Source organism: Acyrthosiphon pisum, chromosome A1 (assembly GCF_005508785.2).
Source record: "Acyrthosiphon pisum isolate AL4f chromosome A1, pea_aphid_22Mar2018_4r6ur, whole genome shotgun sequence".
NCBI lineage: Eukaryota > Metazoa > Arthropoda > Insecta > Hemiptera > Aphididae > Acyrthosiphon > Acyrthosiphon pisum.
The window spans coordinates 20,420,951-20,448,524 of record NC_042494.1 but is presented as its reverse complement, the minus strand read 5'-3'; the positions used below and the strand labels follow the sequence as shown (position 1 = coordinate 20,448,524).

The window sequence follows — 27,574 nt, the reverse complement described above, 5'->3', positions numbered from 1 at the left end:
TAAAATTTAAAACAAGGTTCCGCGTAAATAGGTTATAAACTTATAAATAAATAACTTTATTTACAATAATATGTTTAGTAATATCATAGGCTGACTGACCATCTTCACTCAGAATAGTTTTTCTTATACAATCATATAATATCATAGAATTCAAATTAACAACATCCATTACAGTGACCCACTTGTAACCTACTGTACAGCAGAGTGACACCCACTTGCCCACCTTTTTTATTTTAGATTTTTTGGTTTCAGTAAGAAATACTATCACGAGGGAGGCTTTTATGAAATGTCCAAGCCTTAAATTAGCTATAAGCCTATAACAATTCAACAAATTATAGATGTTTAACTACAAAATAGTTTACAAAAGTTCGTGATATTGATGAACTTTGTAAAAAGTCAAACACTAAACGTTTATAAAAAAATCTTAATTCATATTCTTTTATACTCACGTGGGATCTTTCATTATATTTTCAAGCCTTACTCGAATTAATATTTTTTTATCTACATTAAAAAAAAACTAATAAATTTAAAATGCCAATAAATATCTCAGAGTCAAAATATTTTGAAAATCATACGTATATACATGACGTACATAAAATGCTAATATAAGCATTTGGTTATTACTTAAAGAACCTATCTAAGGTAATTTTTTTTTGAATATTACAACAAAAAAACCAAATTGATTTTGTCAAAGACTGGTTTTGCGTGAAAATTCTCGTTTTCTCATTTAGATTCTGAGTGTTGGAATAGATTTTTTTTTTTGCTTAACCCAAAGTTAAAGATTAGAGATTTTTTTCTACTATAAAAATAGCATTTTCGGTCATAAATCTAAAATATCATCAATTTATTACATCATTGTAATATTAATACATTCATCGCTCCACTCAATCCTAAAAGAGTAAATACAGACAATACAGCAGCTAGCATGTTAAAGTATAAAAAAAACTAGGTGGTTATAAATCGTTAAAATGTTTAAAAAAAAATGGACAAATAAATAATTACGATACCTATTCTTGTGGTTTATTTAACTTCATTGAGAAGGTGAAGTACGGTGTAATTACATTATAATTTAATATAAGAAAGCTGACGGTTTCGAGAAAGGAATGTCTACAGGAAAAAGCTGTTTTCTCGACCATTATTATTTCATAACGTATTTCCCTAGAGACATGGAAATTCCTGAACGAATTTCATTAGCAAAGACCTCACAGGACTCATAACAGGCAAAAAATTGTCGGTCAATTTTTGTTCAACAATAATGCAACAAAAAACTCAAGTACGATCTTCTTAACTGAGCCTTTCTTATACTTTCAGACACATCGGCTTATGTGAGAGAGGCTTTCATAATAATGACGTTAACAGTAGTTTTATTTTTACTTATTATAGTGTCATAGTAATTCTACGAGAAAAAACCCTCGATCGAGAAAGTGCAAGAGAAAGACTTTTAAAAAATCTTCTGTGTGACTCGTACATTTACATATATATTTTGTAACATTTCACGATTTCCGAAATCAGGTAATCATATGACTACACTGTCATCACTCAAGCTACTAGTTTGTATTCCTGATAATTTGTATCGTCTTGTTTGTATTGAGTTTTTCACAAAGTCAATATTTAACATTTTTAAGCACAAAGCTTTGTTAAATTATAACTCTAAACACAGTTTGAAAAATTCTTTTTAAACATTTTCAAAACTAGAAACTTACAGTTTATTACTAAAGCTATGACTATTTAAAGTTTAGACAAGATGACAAAGCGGTGAAGAAGTAATTTTATCTCCAAGCACATTTTCTATTTCTTCGACTTCGTGTCAAAAGTTTAAATGGTTTTAACTCCTAAAACTATTTGTTACATACACGAAAGTTTCAAAAAATATCTCGTACCTACTGTAAATTTGAAATTAAAATTAGTGATTTTAACATCAATTACAAACTTAATTGTTTAGGTATTTTGTTTTTTTTTAAATATTAAACTGAGTGTATAAAATAATAAATATTTAAATACTTAATAGTTGCAACTACAATGTTCACAGAGGATATTAATTTAGTATATTTTCTATTATTTAGTCTATAAATCTATCGTGGACGTTTAAAATAATTACGTTAAATGGTTATTTATCGATAAACTCTAAAAAGATATTTGATTAATTTAGTTAATTGCATTTTTTTTTTCTAAAATCATTGCTTTTCAATAACGTATATAATGACGGAGTAAAATATATTTTCAATATATATTCTGAAAACATCGCAAAGTTCATGCGTATGGAATGTGAGCTGAAAAATATATAAAATAACCGATCACGTATCAAAGGTTCTTTGATACATGAACAATACAATGTAAACTTGGCACCATCTATGTCCTTTGTAGTTTTTTAACGCCCAGTTTCTATAAAAAAAAAATAGTCATTTATTCGCATGAAGTTTGAAATAAAAATCATGAAAGCGTAAACTTTTGATCTCACTACATTGATTCGTGGTGCAATAATGTTTGTGGGTAGATATTGAGAAATCTAAAATACAATCTATTAAATCATTTATTTTCCAAGACATTTTAATGAATTATATATTATAGAAAAACAATTTCGTTAATAAATGATCATCAATATTTTAAATATTTTAACAAATATCACCGTTTATTGTTTATTGTAAATTAGTTTAATAATGACGTACTGAATTAGTGCATTTGTTTAAGTGAAGATTTGTTTGAAGTTACTTTTTAATATTATTTGCATTTTATTTGTTTTTTTTTTTTAATATAGGCATATATCTTTGGTAAAACTGAGAATTAGTATTTGGCTGAATTTGAAAATGAAATAGTTTCTCACATTTTAAATTTGCTACACATAATAATTTGTACTTACGGACAATAAATTATTGCCGTCACTTCTGTCATACTATCGGGAGCAAGTAAATAGACATGTTAACGTGACAACATTTAGTTTAAAATTGGATAGCTATGTTGTAAATCAGAGTTTTAATCGTATTAAATTTATATTTTTTTTATTACGGGTTAATACTATTAAAATATTTCAAAACCCACGGGGGCTACAAACGGTAAAATATCGAAGTGTTATACAGGTAGAGACACATTTGTGTCAATAGTGAACATTTGAATAAATATAAAAAAAGTTTACTGAAAGGATTTAAAATTAAATTATTACTGCGTCAAATCTCCATGAGAAAGTTTTATCGAGCGGACAAACTTTTATGATCACATTTTCCAATTGATGTGCTTTAAACTTTGGTGTAAAGCAGATGAATCCGTGTGCATTTTTGAAAGTTATGATAGTATAATTCGAATGATGAAATGGGGAAAAAAAACCCCGTTTATTGAGCACATAATTTTATTATTTTGTATGTATAGAGCACCTTAGCTATATTCATCGTTTATTTTTCAACTATCAAAATAAAATATTTAATTTGGTTTTGTTTTTCTGGGGGACTCGACCAAACGACATATTTTGTTCGATTTATATAATATTATTATTTTTTTTTACTGACTGAAATATTATGCATGCATGATAGATGTGTTAGTGCATGATGTTTATTCGTGTGTGCGCGTCGGCATGAGCATTTTACGAATGTGTATGTACGCGACTAATCCCGAAATGTCCTCTGGGATCCGATTAATTTTATTCTTCATTTCCACCACTCCACACTGTCGTCGACTCCTCTTATATAAATAACGCTTTTAGTTTCGAGTCTCCATTTATCCATCGCTCCTTGGATTACGTGCTCTGCAAACGCTGCTGTGCTGTTACACGCGGGTGGCGTTCTATATTACTGTAATTAATTATGGCAAACAATATCTACGTGTATAATAGCAGTAGTAGTAATAATAATAATAATAATAGTAATAATTGAAAGAAGCCACCTGCAAACCTTATTCCGCGAGCACATTTGTACCAAAGGATCTAAAGGTTATAATAATATAATATCATGCACAATACTCGTACTAGAACAATTGTCGTATGTTTTGATCGGTGGGATAACGACAGGGCACAGCTGATGTAGTATAGGTACCTACTTATGTTATATAGAAATTAGTAAACATTTTGCACTAATAATATTACAATGCGTATAGCACTGCAGGTATTAAAATCACTGATCTTTAAGAAACTGTTTATATTTTGAACAGTTACGTTTAAATACTGCAGTGTGAAAAACATCTCCATATCGAGGTGTTAATTCTGATTTATTTTATTTGAATAAAGAGATTAAAATTAAAGGCCAGAGATGTTGATTTATTTTCACCAACCTACACGTCTTCATATTTAAAAAATAATAATTTTATTAAAAAAAACATTATTACTACTGTCATTAAAGATACTATGCTATCTAATCTACATAATCTTTTGTAATATTTGATTCATTTTATTCATCTTAAAATAATAATATTATATTGCTTTTTTTTAAGTAAATTAGTTTGTTTTATAAATTATTAATTACGGTATGAGAGTAGCAGTTTTGAATTATTTATCAGGTTATTATTTTTATTTTACCTATTTAACGAGGAATAAAATGGACATTGATTTTAACCACAATATTCTACTCTGTTAGAAAATATTTTTTTTCCTCTGAGAAAGTTAGAACATGTTTCTTTAATAAAACTGTAGCCATAACAACCAATGGAAAACGAATTATATCATTACATAGTAGGTACATATAAATTATTGATGGTAAACTATTTTGAATTTATTTTAAAAAAAAATGTAATTATATTATAGTATTATTAATTATATATATATATAAAATAACAGTGTACAATTACCATATTGACTCCTTTTTTATTTTATTTTTTATTATAAAACAAAATCATATGATCGTATGAACAGTAAACATGTTTAATAATTGATTACAAGAATTACGTTTTTCTCCGTTGGAAGGTAGGAGGGAATTACATTATTTAATGAAATGACGGGCAATGGGTTAAACTCTTAGTAGTGTTTACAACTCCATTTTAGTCGAATATAAACACATATATGTACGTTATGTGTGTGGTAATGATTTTGAACATATACAACCCTCCACTAAGCCTTTAGGGGGTTGTGTCTGTAGGGTTTAGCAAGTTCCCTGTACCATAATATACAAGGTATTCACATAATAAAGCTCACAGGAGCTTAGATTACAACTTTGATTTACCGAATTTGAACATAGAAACGTGTATTGACTGAAAATTCCGAGCTGCACATTAACACTACCTATTCAATAATAATTATCATAGAAATAGTCGACAAGCGTAATTTTAAAATTGTATAAACATAGTATTTGATTTGTATTACTCTTACAACATGAACATTCGTACGATTTTAAAACCATTAGTCATTCACTGATATAATATTATAAACTACAGAATTAACCGAAACTCCGATCGGTAATATAATTTAAAAACATGACGTTGAACACTCATTTAAAATTAAAATGCAAATTTATCTAACAATTTTTTTATATAATAGATATATACTTTGACCCTGAATAATTCTGAATAAAATAATACAAACTTCTGTAATGGCTATTTGTTTCTAGTTTCACTTCAATGTTATCACGCATCATTAAGTTATTGTAATAATATAATATACAACTTATTTTAAATTCTGAGTGGGGCGATGAATGTATTGATTTCACATTGATGTGTGTTTTTTATTTTTTATTTTTGTGTCTGTTGTCACCTTTTGGAGCAGTAAAAATGCTTAGTTTTTGGATATATTTTCTGGTATCAAATTATATAATTTAATCTGATTGCTTCTTTGAGGCCTTGAGGGGTTAAATTGTAAGACCAAAAAAAAAAAAAAAAAAATAGGAAAAACAAGAATTTCTATGCAAAACCAGTTTTCAACAAAATCCGACATATTCTAGTAGTTATTTCAAATGTTCACCAAATGTTCATACCATCATTTTCTATGCATCTTATAATTGACTCTTTTTAAGCTACTTATACAAATATGTGAAGTTTTAATTTTTCGCTCAATCAAAAAGCTTGAAAATGTATTAGGATATTTTTAATAATTATTGCCATTTATGGAATTAAAAAAAAATATTTTGCGTAAATCTATATTATCTATATTATATTTTTACGAGCGTTCAAATTTAGAACTTTGATAAATTTCGTCTAAAGCGGGAAAATTTTATAGTTCAAAATTCATAAAATGCCTAATAAGTAATACTCATACCTAAGATTTTAATATTTAATAGAATGTTTAGTAGGAGGTATTCACATTTTTTTACAACTGGAATTAAAATTAATTTAATCTTAATTTAGTCCATAAATATATTTCCTGAGCGTCTTAAGTTTAAATTTTGACAAAATCGGATATTCACGCGTAAAATACCGAATAATTTTATGTGCATCTATAAATGTATATTCAAACAATACAACACTAATCAAGAAACTATTATGAATGGCCTTATTCTTCGGCAATTATTTTCTTTAAATTTTGTTATGAACTATATTAGTATTTTAGTATTTTACTACCTAAGAGTATTAAAATAATTCAATTAAAAGATATGAATTAAATTTTTTTTCATGCTTTAAAAATGTGTTTATTATTTTTATTTGATTAGTTTCTATTTGTCTCTATCGTTTATGAAAATATACCAAATGTGATCAAATTACCATGTTTGTTTCTTATTTTATTTATGTTACCTATATAAATGTTATTGAAAAAAAAAACAGTGTAGTTACAAAATAGTTTTTGTTTGTTATCATACTTTGTAGAAAATTATTGGAAAAAATATATTATAAATTATCTAAAAATAAATAAATACTAAAATTCACATTTAAATAGTAATATAGTACCTAGCTACTCTTACAAAAAAATATAATATATTTTCATAACAATGATTTGCCTAAGTCATTTCAGTGAATTACAATACCAAAGATAGGTATTGAAAAAAATATAAAACAGTTAGTCGTGACTCGTGACTACCATGACTTGTCACTTAAACTAAAAATACAAAATATAATAATATGTTATACTTGTATTATAACTTTTAGAACTAATAGTAACACCCTTATATAGTATAGTTTTATAGCTTGGGTAGTAAATTTAAATGACTTTTAATTAACAAATTTTGGCAGTGCTCTAAAACACAAAGTTTATGATCCATCATGACCGTCGTCATCACTACCTTAGGAAAAAGGTATATCAACGCTTTCTATAACATCAGAAAATGTATTGGTGTGACAGATAATATTTTCATATTTTTTGCAAATGCACGAAATACACACATACCAATGATCTAAGGTTTTATGTCTATGCCTCGTTAAATTTTAATTCAATGATAAATCATATTATTGCATATTAAAAACGACGGGGACGGCGTTGATATATCAGTCTAGATTGCTTATCAGTAATCATTTATTCATATACCTAGCTATGAGTAATTAATTATTTTTAATTAAATGTAATACGGTGGCCACGACAGGGTAATTTATGCCAAAAAAACATCGCAACAATAACAACTGTGTTTCCTGGGTTGGTGGCCTATACACTGGCCACTGACCACCGTCTACCGATGTCGAACCACAACAGTCGATTCCCGTGGGAGTGATCCGTATTGACTTGCTCCAAGTTTGTAGAGTAAAACGTAATAATATCAACAAAAAAAAGGAAAAAATACTGTGTGTCACCGGTCGTTTTCAATAATTGTTCGAACTTCAAGGTGTGGAAAATAATAAAGTCTGGCGAGTACATGCCGCGTTGTTCGTATTCTTCAAAAATAATACGAACAGTTGTAATAGAGGAGAGTACCTTTGTGGTATATCTATGGAATATCTTGTCACCTTTGGTTTTCTATGGTGACTTCAAAGGCTGAAGAATTCAAGAAGCAGAGATACGAGGGCGAGCAAAACTGAGTGAATCGGTTTATACAAAGATAGACAGCATTCTACTAGAACCATCCGTGCGCGCTTATATAATGATGGGTATACCTATTTATGTCTTATTTGCTTAGCAATGGGCGTTCGTCACAAAAACTAAAAAAAAGCCGACAATTTCAAATGTATAATAGGTATGTATAGATTATAAGTATAGGTACCTAAAGATATTATTAAAAATAATGAAATATTTTAAAAACTACTCAAATCGTATCTTGAAAAAATGTATTTATGGTAACAAATTCAAATAATAAATCTACTATTATTTAATTTAAATTACAACAAAAAAAATCAACATTTCCATATAATCCAAAATGGGTGTTGCGTAAATACTCTGTTTTTTTTTTGTTTTTTTTTAGTTTTTCTGATTATTTTCAAAAGTAAGTGCTGATCATTTTTCACTTATAACCACTCCCCCAAGTTTAAACTATATTAGCTACCAGAAACATTCTTAATATTGAATATTAAAACATTTCAATGATGAATATAAATTAAAAAATAAGTAGGTATAATAAAATAAATAAATCATTGTTTGAAAAAGTTATGAACACTAAATAAATAAAAATAAAAAATACTAACATCGTAATACTCAGAATCAGGTTTGGTTAGAGAATAATAAATATGTATTTATAAATTATTATTATTATTTATTATACTCAACGTTTTAGTAATACCTATTTCATTGTAGTAAATTCATAGTTGGTTTTTCAAATAATATAATAATTAGGTAATGTTAATGTAAGTTGGTATATATTATATGTTTATGCAATTATAATGTAATAACATATCATAACACAGGTACCATTTATTTTTAATTTATTCTGATAATTATTCTTAAATTATCTTTCTGTAACTAATGTATAATATAGCAACTTCAGACACAAGCTCACTTAATGTATAATAATATAATAATTGTTGTTATAATTGAGAATGTAAAAAACTTATTTTTGATTCATCTACCTATATAACAATTCTTATTTATTTTGTTCTTTTGATTTAATCATTAAGTTAATTAAACACTCGAACGGTCTTATTCATTCCTTTATCATAAACTATTATATGAATAAATAGTGTACCTAGAAGATTACTGTGATAATATAATTGATTGCTTATTATCGACACAATTTTTTTTTTGTGATTAAACATATTATTATAATATGTAAGAATGGAGGCATCCATAGTTATGAAAACGAATAACAATCATGATTGATTTATTTTCTAACAATGTAAGTAAACAATTGTTAAAATTGGGTATAATGCTTACGGTACCTACGCATAAAATTATCAAACTTAAAAATAAAGCTACAAGCATACCATGTGTAACTTTTAAATTTAAAGTTAATTTTTAATACGAGTACCTACTTGTCTCTCATCCACTTTTTTTAAAACTATAATTTACCATTAATTTCATTCACATAAAAATAACAAATATATTTTTGTATAGTGCGTTATTTTTGAGTTGAAAATAGTACTAAGTATCGTACGGGTCGAACGATGGCTATTTATTTTTTTGCAAAATTCACTTCTTACAGTATTACGGTATACCTACCTAAACAAGAACAAAAATATAATAAAGATAATAATACAAAATATTATAGTTGAAATTATTTTCATAACAATATCTAGATCTCCATTTCTTAAAAAAAATATGCCTGTTAAAAATCTACTTCGTAAAAAAATACCATTGTATATATTATTATATATATAACAACTTTATTAAGCGGACTGTCCACCATGCTAGTTGCCGAAAAACATGGTATACATATTCAATATTGATATACATGGGATTGTTTTAAGATTATAAAACTATAGTACATAATAATTTAAATATAATTACAGTTGATAAAGACAAAATAGATAGAATTATGATGGTTTTTAAAAAAAAAAAAAAAAAAAAACAGATTTTATATAAAATATAAAATTGATAGTAAAAGAAAAAAATTAGTTTATTTACTTTTAATGTAATGTTTTAAAATATTTTTTTCAAATACGCCAGTATAATATAATATTTTACTGCTTTGTCGCTATATTAATCGTTGTATCATTCAGTTCAATGATGATAATATTAGGAATGATTTATTTTGTCTGGTTGACAGTTAAAGAGGGAAAGTCCAATGTCAAACGCATTGGGCTTTCGCATTTTGATTTGACATATTTGTCAGCCCGCCCGGAAATGAAAGGGACCTCGGGGTAAGTTTTAGAGTTTAGTATTTTCTTCAATAAATTGAATAGCAAATTTAGTTATATGTAATTGAAAATGTTATATAGGTTATTAAAAGTGAACATTAATTACTCTGGACAAACAAAATCAAAATATAATCCACTATAATATAATGGTTGATTGATAACCAATGGAAAATGTATACCTATTAGATTATAATAATAATTACTATATCACGGAATTAGATAAATAAATTGTTTTGAATCTGAAATGTAAATAATAACACGTATATGCGAATGTAATATTTTAATTTTTTTAACTGAATATTTGTATATACATTTCTCTCGAATAAAATATTCCAGTAATTTAGTATTTTACATATTACGGACAACAAAATTTGAAAAATGAACAATTTCAGTTCTAATGTTTAACTGAAGAAACTTGGAAACTTTTAAAAACTGTAAATGTAATCACTATTGACTTATGGAGTACCTAAATGGAGTTAGAGTGGTGACGTTTTATTATTGTGTGATTATTAAAGAACTTTCATTACAAAAATTTAAGAATAAATAAATGATTCCATTGGTATTGATATTGATAATTATTACTGCTAAAAAATCAGTTTTGCATTTAAACAGCTTGTTTAGTAAGTTTTGTTTATTTAACTTAACTTAACGCATACATATTTACTTTATTTCAACGTTTCAAATCATTAGTTATTCACGAATTTTTATTTGATTTAAAAATGGAATGTACAATTTATATTTTAGCCTCTTTGTGCATCAGATATGCCAAACATTTTTTTATATCTTCTCTGTTAAATATTTATGAAAATAAAAATTAAATGAGAACATTTTTTGCAAAGCAATAATTATAATAATATGTTCTTTTTAGAAACTGTCACTTTATATTTAATTCAATTCGGTTTTAATTTTTGACGAATGGTTTTTACAAATTGATGAAATTCTATAGGTAACTGACGCATAATTCCAGTTACAAATAAATCTGTTTTACTTGGTCCAATATTATCAAACAAAATATGTTTGATAAGAATGAAACTGAAAGTAGCCAGTCCACGTGTCTTAGAAATCAATATTTTAAGGGGACAAAAAATATATCTTCCGTGACGATATTTCTCAATATTTAATCCTAAAAATTATTTTCATTTAAATCATAAATAAGTTTATGAATACAAATTATGTTAATTTTTCTAAAATAGACGTATGACTATATTATTATCAAAGACAGTCTCGATATATTTTTTAACAAATTCACAAGATACCTACATAATAGGAAATATACGTATTATAGCGTTATGTATTCAATAAACTTCATCTTTATTTTTATTATTTTCCTATTACTATTTAGTTATTTTATTATTTGTTGTTTTGTTATCATGTTTTGACGTTTGACCACTAAGGACTAACTTTATATTTATTCAATTATTATTAATAATAATAATAAACTACTTTATTAATTCTCAAAATGTTTTCATTATTTAAAAATACTGTACTCCAGGCTATACAATACAAATGTGTAAGACAAGAATTTTTTCAATAAAATTGATACATTTAAAATCGTAATTTATTGCTCCAACATTTTTTTTTTTAATTCTGAAGACTCAAAAAGAATTAGCTGTATATTTTGTATTATCATTTATCATTTCTATAATTTTTATCGTTGTTTAAAATATTATAATATAAATGTTGTAAATGAATGTTTATATCATAAAAATAAATTTAAATACTATCAACGATCAACTTTTAAAATTAATTATATTACATTTTTGGTATAAACTGTGGGTTGGTATTCTGTGAGATAATAGTCAACTCTAATTCACACATGTTTACAACAGTTATTGTTATGGATATAACTCTACACAACAAATTACAATGAAAACGGTCATTTTTAGGACCACCAAAATAAAAGATAACCCCGACTCGGTAGAAGTGTGGCTATTTTACCCAAAACCTTCACCTACGCCCTATCTTCTAGCTTGAAAAATCGAACACAATACGGGAAAAATGTAAAATTCATTACCAATTTAAAATACTTTTGAATAATCCATTTAAATGAAAGCAACATGCTACAAGTGACGACGGTCGATGAACGAGGGGATTATCGTCGAGCTAAAATGTCAGTCGTTGGTTTAAATGACCGCCGTTTATCGATAACTCGTAATCGATTATATACGAGCAAATTTCACTGAGATGGGCACTTACTGAAACACCTTCGACCAGAACACTTCAACTTACTAGACCAGAGAAAATCAAGGGTTAAAAATGAATACATTAATAATTATTTATTCATTATTCATTTAATGAAAGACCGAATACAAGATGCAGCGATCGCCGGATAACGAGATATCCAGCAGTCTAGTGTTATCATGATAAAAAGCTCTCACCGGTGTAATCCAGCAGACCTTCAGTGCAACTACAAAAGCTCCCTTCGATACAGATTCACTATAGCCCGCCGTTGCGGGTATGGTAGGTATTTCCGGTACAGCACATACAATACTTATCCGATGACGACACCGCCAGGTAAACATGGATGCTCAAAGCACCGCACGAAAACATTTGTTATTAAGACCATGACGGTGATCGGTATATAAAGTAGTCCTTTCTAATAGGTTAGGTTAAGTCCCATGCTGACTCACTTATTTCGTCGTCCGGGCCAAAAGTGTAGGAAATGACCACTTCCGAGCTGTTTGCCTTTGCCCTGTCCATAATAATGATTGTAAGCCCCACAATGTAGCACATTATTTTTGGATCCATTACCTATTTTGGTACCGTCGGCCAGGGCAAACCTATCTGTCACCTACATTTGTATATTATATTAGAGATGACATGATTAAATCAATAACGCTAAGGGACAACGCCTAACAGAAAGCAATACGCTGCTTCAACAATCATTATACTTCAGAATAATATTCAGAACAATATTATTGTGTAGTTGACTGTTATTGAGTGTTTATTTTCCTTTTAACCTTTCGAGGTTAACTTCTGATATTACTTTAATTTAATGGCACACCGTTATCGCAGTGGGGCGACCTAACCACAGACATTAACTTACAATATGACTACCTAGCTGATAGTGTAATACTAACGAAAATCACCATCCGAGTATTAATTTAATTTTTTTTTTGTTTGCACTCAGAGGCTTAATCTAAATAGATTACTTAAAGGAAATAAATACTTTCTGAATAATTCTCATTTCACTATATTTTATTTAAAAAAATAATACCTAGTATATTAACAAAAAAAAAAGTTCAATAAGAAGGTATTTGTGTATATCTTATTCTATCTCGTCGAATAATGTATGGAAATTGACACACGCGCATTTATTTAACAGGTGTTATGTAAATGGATATTGCGAGGAATGGCATATTATTGTTTTACTGTATTATTACAACATGTAAAACGTTACACAAATGCATATTATATTATTATAGGTACTTTACCAATGTCCAATAACAATATATTATGTATTAGTGTTGTGAGAACGCGTGTAAACTTAAAAAACTTTTCCACTACAGGTACCTACCAACCAACTTCATATTTATCGGGTAAAACGATAGAATTACAAAATGGCAGTTGTCGTATGTATTTTTCATTCGAAACTAAAACACTACCACACTATTGTTTTCGTCGTACAATATACAAGTAAGGTATACGCTAACGGGTAGGATGGTAGGTATGATAATATATAATAATATAAGGTGATACATTTGTGACACACTCTGCAGGTCATTTCTAAAACAATAGATACATTTTTTAAATATTATTTTATATAAATAAAAATCACCAAACAATAGCTGGTATTACATTATAATTCTTTTTTTTTGTTAAAATATATTACATTTTTTTTTATACTTTTCGAATGATGACATACATTTTTAATTACCTACATAATATTATTCAGAAGTGAAATATTTTTTGTCATACTTTGATACATGAAAATCAGATATTGAATGGGTAGTGTTAATTATTTTTAAGTAGGTACTTATTTAACAATTAGACGAGCGTAGTAATGGGTCAAAAGTATTGTTGTTTTGCAATGACGTTACATTTTGTAGATAATAAATAATATTTTGAAAAAAGACAATAAATACTTTTGGAAACAACGAACGTGCACCTACTACATAATTAACTGGATCGCTTTTTATAAGTGTACAAAATCATGTTGTAATGTGGCATAACGATAATAGTATTTTTATCTCACAACCTTTGTTATAGTTTCAAACTTTCAACAACAAGTTAAGACTTACGTAGGCAGATAGTGGTGATAGAAACTTGAAGTTATAGCCAATGTCCACACATGGTATCGCAGGGCCTTCACGTGCATTCAAAATCATCCGATCCGTGACAAAATGTGTATTTAATATGTTGATTGTGCGATTTGTGATACCAATAAACAAAACAAGTCTGTGCACGTACACGAAATACGACCGAGTTACATCATTATAGTTTCTCGTCTTGAAAACAAAAGCACATAAATTATTGAACATTTCGTATATTTACGAGGTTTTTCCGTATATTGTTAACTGACCTTTGGATTTGCTCTTACCCAGCAGAAACTTTTATGTACATATAATATATATATATTTTTTTTGCGTTACTCTCCCGCGGTCTCTTTTGCTCTCTATCTACCCGACTCTATTTCTCTCTCTCTCTCTCTCTCTCCCTCTATCTCTCTCCCCCTATTTTATTTTCTCCTTTTTTTCCTCCATTCAAGATTGATTTTTCAATTTCATAACAATACCGTGTTGAAAACTGATAATTTTCCTACACACCAATTTGTCATATTTACCGGATGCCGTACAGGTTTTCTGCTATTTTCTATAAATCAATGGTTTTGTCGAGACATCCGACTCTTGATTTATGTCTAAGGAAACATTATTTCCAGAATTTAAATCACATCTGTTTGCCATTTGATATTATTTCCAACGTTAAAATTTCTCAAAATAAAAATTAATTAAAAAACGATAACACATCAGCTAGGATAATTCCATTTACCTTTTACGATCTATAAAGTGCAATTAATTATTAATGCTATTGGTAGGTATAAATATGTAATTTATAATTTAAAATAATAATTCTTGGTTAGTTTATAATCAAGCTTATACAATATGTAGCTAGTTCTAAATATAGATACCTAGTTAAAAATCTATCTTTTCATGCTTAAAAATATTCAACAAATTACAAATAAACTTAATATTATATTATATTTACCATAATAATATTATATACGTAGTTTATAAACATAAATAATATATTTCACTGAATGTGGGAATATGGTTATAACATACGGTGGAATGAATATACATTTAACGGACATGGTAAAACATGATTTTAATTATGAAACGTACGCATAGTTTTATAGGTACTTATATTTTATGTAAAATTTTAGGATGTTTAAAACTAAAAATAACTCATTGGAGATATTTAAAACTGTATAATAATAAATTAAAAGATGAAAAAAAAAAAAAAAAAAAGGGTATATGGTGTATTATTTCAAGGTGAAGAGAAATGTCATTTCGTATTTTGCGTATGTTTTTCATTGTACAAAATAACAATACAATTGGTATTGTTGTTTACTTGAAAATATAAAAAACAAATAGTAAATAAAATGCTTTTTTCTTTTTTTCTAGGATCTAAAGATGCGATTCATTTTGGATACTGCAAGAACAAACTAAGAGTAAGTACATAGTATTTATTTAATTATTAGGTTATTATTCATGGCTGATATTAATTATTAATCTTTATCATGTTAAAAATTAAAATAGTTAAAATTATATGATTTGTATAACATATTATCCGTTGATGTAAATAGCCTATAGTCAGAAGAATCTTATTTTAAATTAATAACACACACAAAAATGGCAGGCAGGTAAAAATAAAAATGTAATCCTAACATCTTAAAGTAGGTACTTTTATTAAGTTCATAAAGATAATATATTACCTAGTCATATTTGTCTGTTATACAACACGTAGGTACACTTACACTTTAATAGTTTGATAAAATATTATTACACGTAGTTGAACAATATTCACATTTTTATAAACCAGAAAATAATTCTGTAATTTTCATATTGTATAATAATATATATATTTTTTAAAACTTGTTTATATCACGATGGTATGTTTAGCTAGGTAAATTACCCGATTTAAGACATTTAAATCTATAGTAGGCATTGTAATAAGGCAAAGGCTTCGTTTACTATAATAATACAATAATTGGTAGGTACCTGCCTAAATATTTCATTTATTTTTTATATATATTATGATTAGTGAATATTGTAACTAATGCATCAACTATGATCATTATTTATAAAAAATTGTTTAAATAAATTTTTTTAAAGCCCAAAATGTAAATTCTTTCAAATATTTATAAGTACATATTATAGTATGTTGTTTTGATTCTTTTTTGTGTTTTGATGCAGATATTTTAGAAAATAAAAACATTTTTACCAAAAATGAGTATTTTAGTATTTTGGAATATCACAAAAAAACGTATTCTCAAATGTTTTTTAAATATAATAGAAACGTCATTATTATTAGGAGGGGGATAAATTGTTTTTTTAGCAGAAACTTAATTGTAGGGAGTTAAAATTTTTAAATGCTTAAAATAAGAATGATAACTAGACTGTGGAAAATTTCACGTCCCACCCAATGTTGACAAAAATTTGGGACTGCAGATGACTATAATAAGTAATAGGTACCTATATAATATTCAAACGAATATTATATTATTTAAATGTTCTACGTTTACTATTATTGTAATATTTATTGCACCAGGTATAGTCTAAATTATTATTATATATCGAAATCGATTCACTACCCTCTAAAACATATTTTTTATTTTTATTTTGAGAATAACTATAGACAGTGTGTATGGATATGTGCTAGGTATAGGACTTTGATTGGTATGAAATAGGCCATTGTGTCCGAAGTAGGAAAAACCGGGTTCATTGTCTGAGTATTATGCATAGTGACTAAATCTCAATGGGCCACATCGTAGATCATGATTATTATTCGATTTATAAGAATTTTGAATATATATTTATAAAAATATGTCTAGAAATATGTCTGGAAAATATAACGAGTAGAGAAAATTAAAAATCTGTATTTTTTTTTCATCAATATTGGTTATAATATCTTTAATGATTTACGATGTTACATTTTTTTTTCTACTATGTAAAAAATAAAAGCAAAATTTTATTCTTACCACTTATTGTACGCATATCACTGATCGAGCTATTCGATTTTTAAAAAAAGTTCCTTATCGTTATTTTCAGTCGACTTCTTAACTAAATTGTTTTATTCGTCACTGATTTCAATCAATATTTTATATTAAGTAGGTACCTCTACCTTTTTATGGAAGTATTATCAAATGTATCATAATTCTTTAGAATTCCTTAGAAAGGTATTTAGATGGTATTTATAGTGTTAATCATCATAATTCAAAATTACACCGATACACTTCAGTGTATTCGGATAACAATTTGCACAAATATTAACTCCGAGATGAACGCAATAAACCTTTTAATAGAATAACTTTATATAAAATAAAAGTGTATTCAATATAATAGTACTATACTATGAATACAAATCACGCGTTGGATTTTTGATCAAGTACATTTTACCTGGTCGTTGTGAACCATGTCTCATTTAATGAGTATTCAATTTCATTGATATTATATTATTCTTTAACTAGGTACCTACATGAATTATAGTTTTTGTAAAATATAAAATTAAAAAACAGTTTATTTATTTACATAAACATAGGTGCTAAATGTTTTCTTACATTATATTATTGTAAAAAAAACAAACATTACAATATTTTTATTGCACAATGACGAATAGCTTAAAATCTGAAAAAAAACAAGTAGGTAATTAAGTATCGCTTTGGTAGTATAGAGTAATATTAGGTACATTCAAGTACTGTTTTATTTTTTCAATCTTATTTCATACATTTTTGATACATCGTAAATGCCAATGTTTTAAAACGTTACAAATTTTAAAAATGCTATAAAGAATTCGGACCATTGATACCTGAAAACTGTGAAGCTGATTACAATTAAAAGGAACTATTTTCATACGATCCAAACAAAATTTTATTGGATTTTCACAGACTAAAATAAGTTATTTTACCTGCAATTCCGACAAAACTGAATATTTAAAATTAAAATTTACTTTATTTGATTGAATATTATATATTAAAAATATAAAATTTCCAGATAGATTTAAAATTACAGGGGCTTTTATTGGCAAATCAAATAAATCAGTTGGCCTATAAGCAGGTACAAATATTAAGATAATTCTATGATTTTTTTTTTTTTTTTGTAAATTATTGGTAAATAATTAAACTGAAAAGCAGGGCTTGAAACCGATTGAAAAAATTTCGGTTTCGGTTTCGATTTTGTATACCAGATTTAATTTTTTCGATTTCGGTTTCAATTTTTCAATATCGGTATTAGGAAATTTCGGTTTCGGTTTTGATTTTGTATACCGGTTTTGAAATTTTACGATTTCGGTTTCAACTTAACAATACCGGTATTAAGAAATTGCAGTTTCGGTTTCGGTTTTGAATACCTGTTTCTAAATGTTTCGGTTTCAACTTAGCAATACCGGTATTAAGAAATTTCGGTTTTGGTTTCGGTTTTGTATACCAGTTTCTAAAGTATTTTCAGGGGGCTATGTCGTCTATACAATTATCATTCTTTGTTCCGTATTGTCAATTGTCATATATAGTATTTGCTAGTAAATTTAATTTATTTCATTACTATTTATGAAGTAACTAATAATTTTGCGAATAATGAAATGTTTATCAACAAAATTAATTATGATCTCAATTTTATTATGATTATTAATTATGCGTATTAATGGAATTTAAGTATTTAAAAACACGTCAGTTAAAAAAAAAATAACGGTTTCCAATTTTTTACGGTTTCGATTTTGAATTTAATACCGGTATCCAATTTTTTTCGGTTTCGTTTTTGATTACGGTTTCGGTTTCGGTTTTAAAACGGTTTATAACGGTTTCTGAAATCTGTTTTGAAAACGGTTTCAAGCCCTGCTGAAAAGACAAACTCATATTTATCATGTAATTCTAGAATGTTTTATAATATATTAATACTACTGGTAGCTTCTAAAAATAAATAAAAGGTTATCAGACATTTATATCATTCTATTTAACTCCAAAAACTAAAATTCTATTTGGGTGTTTCATCAAATTTCAAACTTGGTAAAAACTTAAAAATGTAGTATAATTATTCAATTCAACTATTTTCTACGATTATTGATTTTACAATTCTCCATAATAGTAAAGAATATGGTACATCATAATAACATTGAAGTTATGGGTAAATAATAATTCAAATATATTTTGGAGTAAGTTCTATAATAACAATTAAGTGTATATATTTTAAATTAATTAATTTAAGAATTCAAATCGTATAAATTTATAATTTTCTAAACCTAGCCATTTCACCGATCATTATGGAGAGTTAAGTGTTTCTTTTAGTACAAATAATAATAAACATACAAGTTTCGTAAAATCTTGGAACCCATGTCCATATAATAAGCTTGTATACTTGAACAGTAGTACAATAAAAACAAATGTTTATTTTAAACTTATTATGTCGAACTTTTTCTAAACTTTTTTTGTTCGTTCTTTTGAAAAACAGCTTTCGTCTGTAATCTATTTCATCTATCCAACACTTTCGTGATCATTAAAATCAAAGTTTGCTACAAGTTATGCAGGTACAATTAATTTAACAATACAATTGTACTTTGATATAATGGTATTATTATACTCGTACATGGCATTATACATATAAGCATTTGATAAATATAATATTTATATTAAAAATTATAGATATACAACGTGCCTGGAACTCTGAATACCCGAATATTGATACAACTATATTATTATGTTGATTGATAACCATATTATATGAGTTAAAAATTTAATTATTTAGTATGAGTTGGTATCGTAATAAATTCTACAATTATCTATTTATTTTTATTGTTAGTAGGTACCTACCTTTCAATAATTTTGTTGCATATTGTTATATGTATGTAATATGTATGTATAATAGTTATTTACTCATAACTTTTGTATCTGGGCTTGGCAGAGTGGTACACGTGTACAACTCTAAAGACATTAATGTATGGACTACTCGTCCCCCAAAAAGTTTAGAAAAAAACAGACTAATACCTGTCTATGTGATATTACCTAAATATGTAGATATGCAATCTTTTTCCAAAAATGTTGTTAAACTTCTCCTCTCTCTCCCTCACTTCCTCCCACCAACCCCCTATATCTCTATCAATATATTAATGGGGGTATATTATAATATTATTATAATGTATTAATTTATTTTCATAAATCATCTATATTTTATAGATGACTCAGTGGTTGTATAGTTTTTTTTTTTATAATCTTACTCTCTGTATCAGATCATTTTTTTAACTTTAAAAGTCTATGGTACAACCATATTATGATATAATGGTTGGGGGTAAAAGGTAGGTTAGGTTATTCAACTTCATCATTTCAAGTTTAAATTATATAGAAAATAATAAACTTTGTATTTTTAATAGGTACCAACTACCAATGCATTGTTTAGTTGATATTTAAAAATAATCAATGTTATTCAATAAAAAAACATAAAATTATTGTTAAGACAATAAAAAAACAAACATTTTAAACCTTACAAAAGATATACAATTTTATTGAACCTCAAGATCGCGGTACATTTGATTGACCTACTTGGGGAAAGTTTTATGTAGCCCATTCATAGGTATTATGATGATAAAAACACTTAAACAGTCTTTATTAATCATGATGTAGTGGGTTTTTTTTTATAAGCGATCATCAAAAATGTTTTAGTTTTGAAAATTATTAATATCTTTATCTTATGTTGATTTTTTTATCATGGTCTTTAGTTTCTTAAAAGTTTTCTCTGAGTATATTTAATAGCTTAAATATTTTGTTTAATAATAATAATATATACTCAGACAAACACACATTTTATACTTGTACCTACGCATCGTTCTTATACGGAATTGTTGCATAATATACACGACAATAATAATCAACTGTTTTCAATCATACCGCGTCATCGTTTTAATATCAAATTAGTTGTTAAACATATATCTATGCATTTATGTTTGCACAAGACTCATTGATGATTTTATCTGATACATGGTGTGACGCATAATTTCCATTTCGCTGGCGGCAGGAATATTTTGTTGGTATATATTAAAAAATATATTATATCAACATTTCAAATCATAGCAAATATTATACAGGTAGGTCATATACATCATATAGAAATCTAATTAAGTTTTTTCCAAACAACTTAATAAATACATTATACATAATATGGCTTGTAATGTATAATTAAATACTCTACGAGGGTATATACAAAAAACAATTCAAGCACAATGCTGCGCATTTGAAATACGGTAGCTTTTAAAAATTAAATTTATGTTTCACAATTATATAATTTTTAATACAAATGTATGAATAATATATAATATTAATTTAAACAATATTTTTTCTTAGAACTTTAAATACAAATATTCTCATCCTAAAAGTTTAAAAAACTGTATTTTTTGTCTGTTTTAACATCGTTTTATAATCAAATATAAATTAAATCTGTCTGTTCAACATTTTTTTTTAATCCGATAAACAATCTGTACAAAATATATTATGTTGTGCCATAACTAATAAGTACCTACAGGCTACAAGTGATACTATATCAAATATATATAAAATCGATTTGGTAATGTAATACTGTTACACATAGGAAGAGCAACTAATAGATTCACTCCACCCAATAAATATTTTAATTGACTAGGAAGAAAATATTTTGAAAGGTACCTCCCATTGTCATTTTAGACGCCCTGCAATAGATGCTTTAGTAATGTGTCTAAAAGGAAGAGCTAAAACTAATGGGTTTGTCGCAGGGAAGCTTTTGTGTGGTATTTACTTATGCAGTTAAGAAATTATGCATGTTTATGATTTCCTTTAACAGTTTTCATTTTAAAATTGTTAATTACATCGCATGCGTTAAGCGTTCCCATGTTCAGAAAGATTTCTAGATGGTCATTGAGTACTAGACGTCTTAACACAACTCCCATGACTCAATGTGATCACTATATTATGTTATATCTCAGAGATTGAATTTTGGACATATAGGAATTAGATTGTATATAATTTCGTTGGTAATTGGAGATGTGAAACGGAGATTCAAATACTGCTCTTGGACATTTTTAGCAGTACACCCAATACTTGAACACCTACCATAAGATTAAAAATAACTTCTAATTTGTATAGTATATTTATTTTATCCTATTCGTGTTGAGTTTTGAATCTTTTTAGAATTGGTTTGATTAGGTTTGTATCTATATGCATTATAGTTTTACATTTGGATTTGGGATTAGAAATCCCATGAAATAATTGCATTACATTTGTATTTATTTTGGGCACATCTGATTTTAAATAAAAAAAGTGATTCTTAAGAAACATAGTCTAGAAGCTTATAAATTCAACCATTTTTTCAAAATTAAAATCTGTCAAACCAAATTCTTCCAATTTTGTCTAGCTTATTGGTCTAAAAGTTACTTTTTTTCATTGACTGGAGCCCTCTCCCGCCCCCTTAAGGTTTATTTTATGATACGAAATTTAAATATATTTAAAAACACAATAACAAACAAAATTAATGTTTAGATTGGTCAAATCTACATTAGTTTTGACTTTATAAATAATAATTTTATGAGAAATTGAATGCTTGAGAAATTCAAGAAATATATTAGGCGGTATGGAAGCTATTTTTATGATGGATTAATTAATTTAAAATATTTGAAAGATGATATTATTATTATGCAATCAAATTAAAATTACTTTATAGCTAGTATAAATATTATATTATTAGCATAGATATTATGCATTTACTTATTACATTATTATTTATAACAGCCAACTAAAGTTTAAACGTCAAAGAGTTCTATAAATAAAAAGAGTTTAGATAGGCATTTGAATAAAATAAACTTTTTACTATATCCATAGATAATATAGAGTGGGTAAGCCACCTTGATCTCCTTTCTGTTCATGAGTGATCACCCACAGGATAATATATTTTTTATTTCACAAAAAAAAAAAGCCATTGTTTATTATTGATAATGGTTATTGCCTATTGGGAATGGTTACTTCGGTTAACAGTGGTATTGATGAGGCATTTACTAAAACTTTGTGAACGCTACCCCCATTGATATTTATTATATTATAGAAGGTATCCATTTTATATATAATATTGCTCCATTGTCTATGACTAGAAGCTGATAATATAATATGAATTACTTCATAACTTAAAGTAAACATAAATATTTTTTTTATATTTCCATAACAATATTATGATAGGTATCGTTCAATGTTTTCATAAATTAATTAATATAGAATATTATTCAGTAATAATATGTAGGTATACCGAATAATTGAAAATAAAAACTTAAATAAATATTTCGTTTTCATTAATTCGATACTCTACTCGAATCTATCGTTAATCAATCATTTTGATAATAAATTATTTAACAACAATTATTTAAACATCTAACCACCAAATAATATAGGTACCTGCCCTATAATATTTTACAGTCTAATAATAACTTAAAATATTTATATTTGTTGTACAGACATTAATGGTTTGATGAAATAAAATAATCTACCTCTACTGAGGGCGGAGTCGTCAAGCTGACTAAGGCGTCGGTTGCGACGCGCACCGTCGTCGGTTCGAACCTCGGTCTCGGATGGCACTTCTCTTCAGGCAGTCAAAGTGTCTGGAGAGAGAGGCCACCATCCCCCACTCGGGCATGGCAGATACCGGCCTACAGGTGTCCACTTGAAAATTCTGCCGAACTAAAACACACGTGTTTACAAAAACCCACGGTACCCTTCCCCAAAGTAAAAAACCACCCGATGACCTAAGCTGCCGCGGGCTAATTAATAAAAAAAAATCTACATTATGATTTATGTTACATGTATAATATTATGCCACCCCTTAAATCACACTTAGAAAGGCTCCGTGCAACAACGAGACAAGTCCATTTTTATGAAAAATGAGTTTTTCGTGGAATATTATTCATGGAAGAAATATCTATATTTTGTTAGAACAATCAGACAAATTGCTTTATTATTTCCAAAGATATCTCAAAAAGCATTATTTCCCGCCCATTAAGGTGAATGAGACAAATAATTTTGTTTTGCTTCTCCTGAATAATTGATAAAAGTGGACTTGTCTCGTTGTTGCACGGAGCCTTTTCCTTCTGGTCATTATAGGTACAGGCAAGCTTATGAAATATATCCTATAGGCTAAAATTAAGTATTAAATATTTCAAATCGTGGTTAGAAAGACTAAAATTATAGCTTTACATGCGGAGGTGCGTTTATAGTGCTTAGGATTTGTCAAAGGAGCACTAGTAATGAGGCTCATAGTTTTTCGTATAAAATAAATTGAATAACGTTGTAGTATACCTACGTGAAATTCTATACCGTGTAGGTACTTTCATATTATAATATCAACCATTTTTACTTGATTCAACTATTATGAAATTATAAAATAAAACAATTTTTTTTAAAATTGACAGTCGGTAATAATAATATTATATATATTTAGCACTTTGTCTTTCAGTATAAGTAATAACTTTCTCACGTTTATTAGCCCTAAATTGTATTCTATGTAACTGACTATTGTAAGCTTTTTTTACCATATCAGTAGTTATAATATAGTATGTAAAATTGCCGTTTGGTGTTAATAAAACAAAACGGTATATTAACTTATTGTATAATTATGTGTACCGGATACCTAAAGGAAATTGCTGGGAAGTGGGTCGCCTAAGCAGTATTAGTGAACCTCCGCATCACAAATTGATTTCTGTTCCATATATAGTAGAAGAAAAACTCGGTTCGATCAAAAATATCAGAGCTCCCTCTCTAACACTAGGTGTTAAATTAATTTAAACGTTTAGTCTTTATCACCCCCCACGCTATCAAAAAACAAAAAATAAAAATAAAAAATAGGTATTGTTATACAAAATAATAATGTAATGAATCACCGCGATTATAAAGCTGCCAGTCGGTCTTATGCGCACTGTCCAGCGACGTTTGCGGTTATGCAGGTCGTGGATACAGACGGTCGGAAATTCGTTTTTGCATATTTCATGTCCGTTCCGATTCCCCCGGCAGAGTAATCCGAATTTAATATTTTATCCCTCGTCCCGGCCGCGCCACCGTCACCGCTGTCCACACACACCGACCATATAGGTAGCTAATATACCGTTGTTCCGCGAGCGCTGATAAAACACATTCTCTCTCTCTATCTTCGAACCCACCACTCCCCGGTAGCTGCGGTACATCGGCCAATTCATATATATATATATTACACGAGTATATAGATACACACGTTCCTCGTACGCGCATCAATTATTCACGTAAACCTCGAATTTTCACTATTAATATTCGCGACCTCTGATTCTCGACAACCGCAGCTATATACACATACATATTATGTTGCATCTCTCTGCCCCTCCCTCTCTCTCGACCAATACCCCCCCCCCACCTTCATATAAATCCCAGTCGAGAGTCGCATTATACCTAACTATATAAAACGTGTACGGTCGCCGCTCGGAACGCTACGGTCGCGTCGCTCCAAACACCTGTACATCAGACCACGATAGCGAGATGTAAAAGACCGCACTGCGCAGTGGGTATATTACATGTAATATTATTATTATTATTATTATTATTATTATTATATCCATACGTTTTTTACCTAGGTGTTATAATATTATATAATATGTTATTTCGGCCATCGAAATATTATATGATATGAGATGCGATCGCGTTTTTCAAAACGATAATATTATTGTGTTCTCTTTAAAAGTAGGTAGATACTATACGAGACGAATAGAGGTACCTAAATTATTTTTTTGAAAATAGCAATACATTTTTCATATTTTATGAATTTCTGTATAATATTATAATATTATTATATTTACTATATTTTTATTTTTTTTTACATTTTTAGCTAATAACAAAGTAGATTAATACTGATATTAATTTAAATTAAATAATATAATAATATGGACTTTGTTTGCCAGATTAGATACACGTATGGGGAAAATGTCACGTATAAGTAATATGTTAAAGTACGTAAAGAAAAAGAAACTTTATCGGAGGTATTGATTTAAATCCAACACAAAACGCGGATAACGTTAAATGTGAATCGTGTGTAGTGAGACGGAGACAATCATAATATTACATGTCCACAGGCTAGAAATGTCGTTTTCGCACTTCGCAGAAATGTGATTACATATAGGCGTAATACTATTGCCATATAATATTAGAAAATGAGGTGGATATTGAATATTGCTGTAGTATTCACTACGATATTTAATTCGTATTCAGATTCCATTTTTTTACATACAAAACGAAGTTTAATAATAATTGTATTCAAATTAAGTATAAGTATATTTCTTTTATTATACCTATATATAGACACCTGTAATACTCAACGTATTTTATTGTAGGCGTAGAAGGTAGGTTTGGGCTTAACTCTTAAGACTGTACCATAGGTATAATATTATGATGTTAGAGTAAGCAAATTCTCACCTCGACCATTTTTCATTCCGATGTTTACTTATTTACAACCACAAATTTACTACTTAATCACTATTCCAACCGATTCTAGGAAATCGTTAGAATTTGAGAATCCTCAGCTTCATCTAGTGGACTTTCACGTTTGAAGGATATAAATTAATTTTAAATCAAATTCGATTCCAATAAATTGTTGAGCCAACGACCTAAAGCTATCATGATGCATGGTACTACATTTTTTTCCAACCACTTAATGTTCTGAAAACGATGGGATTACACGGCAAGAGAAATATAATGCACAGCTGACTTATTATTTCCAAAACGAGCTATAGGGGTTAGGTTAGGTTAGGTTAATTAGGTAACAAGACTAATCTACTAATTTTCATAAATATTGATTTGACTATTTTTTACGATAAATATATCTAAACACTAATTTCAGCAGGAGATGTGTAGTTAAAAATTATATTGAATACGTGTTAGTGTAACTAAAACTATTTGAAAAACAATCAACAAGTGTTTCTATAAAATAAATGTTAAATAATATCAATTCTCATCATTGGAATGTAACATTTGAATTTGTATTGAAATCAAGGAGGAATGAACAAACTATAGTTGATAACAGCGTAACATTAAAACGTACATACAATTATATAAGTACATATATAGTGGTTGTCCTGACAAGCGACGGTGACAAATGAATAGTGACAATTTTGGAATTATTATTGTTGTTATAATTCTGTAACTGTTATTATTTGATGTGATGGAAGATGTGATTTGATAAGACTCCTGTTTTTAAACATATTTGAAACTGTATCACATTTAACTGTTCATTTTTTTGTTTTTAAACTACTTTTGCTCATTTGTATTTTATAATCAAATTAA

At 27.6% G+C, this 27,574-nt stretch overlaps 1 protein-coding gene across 4 annotated transcripts in view; it reads left to right on the top strand.

Moving 5' to 3' along the window:
- The window catches only part of LOC100571749, a 151,771-nt gene that overhangs the window by 25,447 nt on the left and 98,750 nt on the right, over positions 1–27,574 (top strand). For 3 of the 4 annotated variants that reach the window (XM_029486791.1, XM_029486792.1, XM_029486794.1), the window contains one exon: positions 15,684–15,730. The gene's annotated coding sequence lies outside the window, so the exon portion shown is untranslated. Of the gene's footprint in view, positions 1–15,683; positions 15,731–24,815; positions 25,800–27,574 lie in introns of those variants that run through there. The other variant, XM_029486793.1, reaches the window with a different exon arrangement.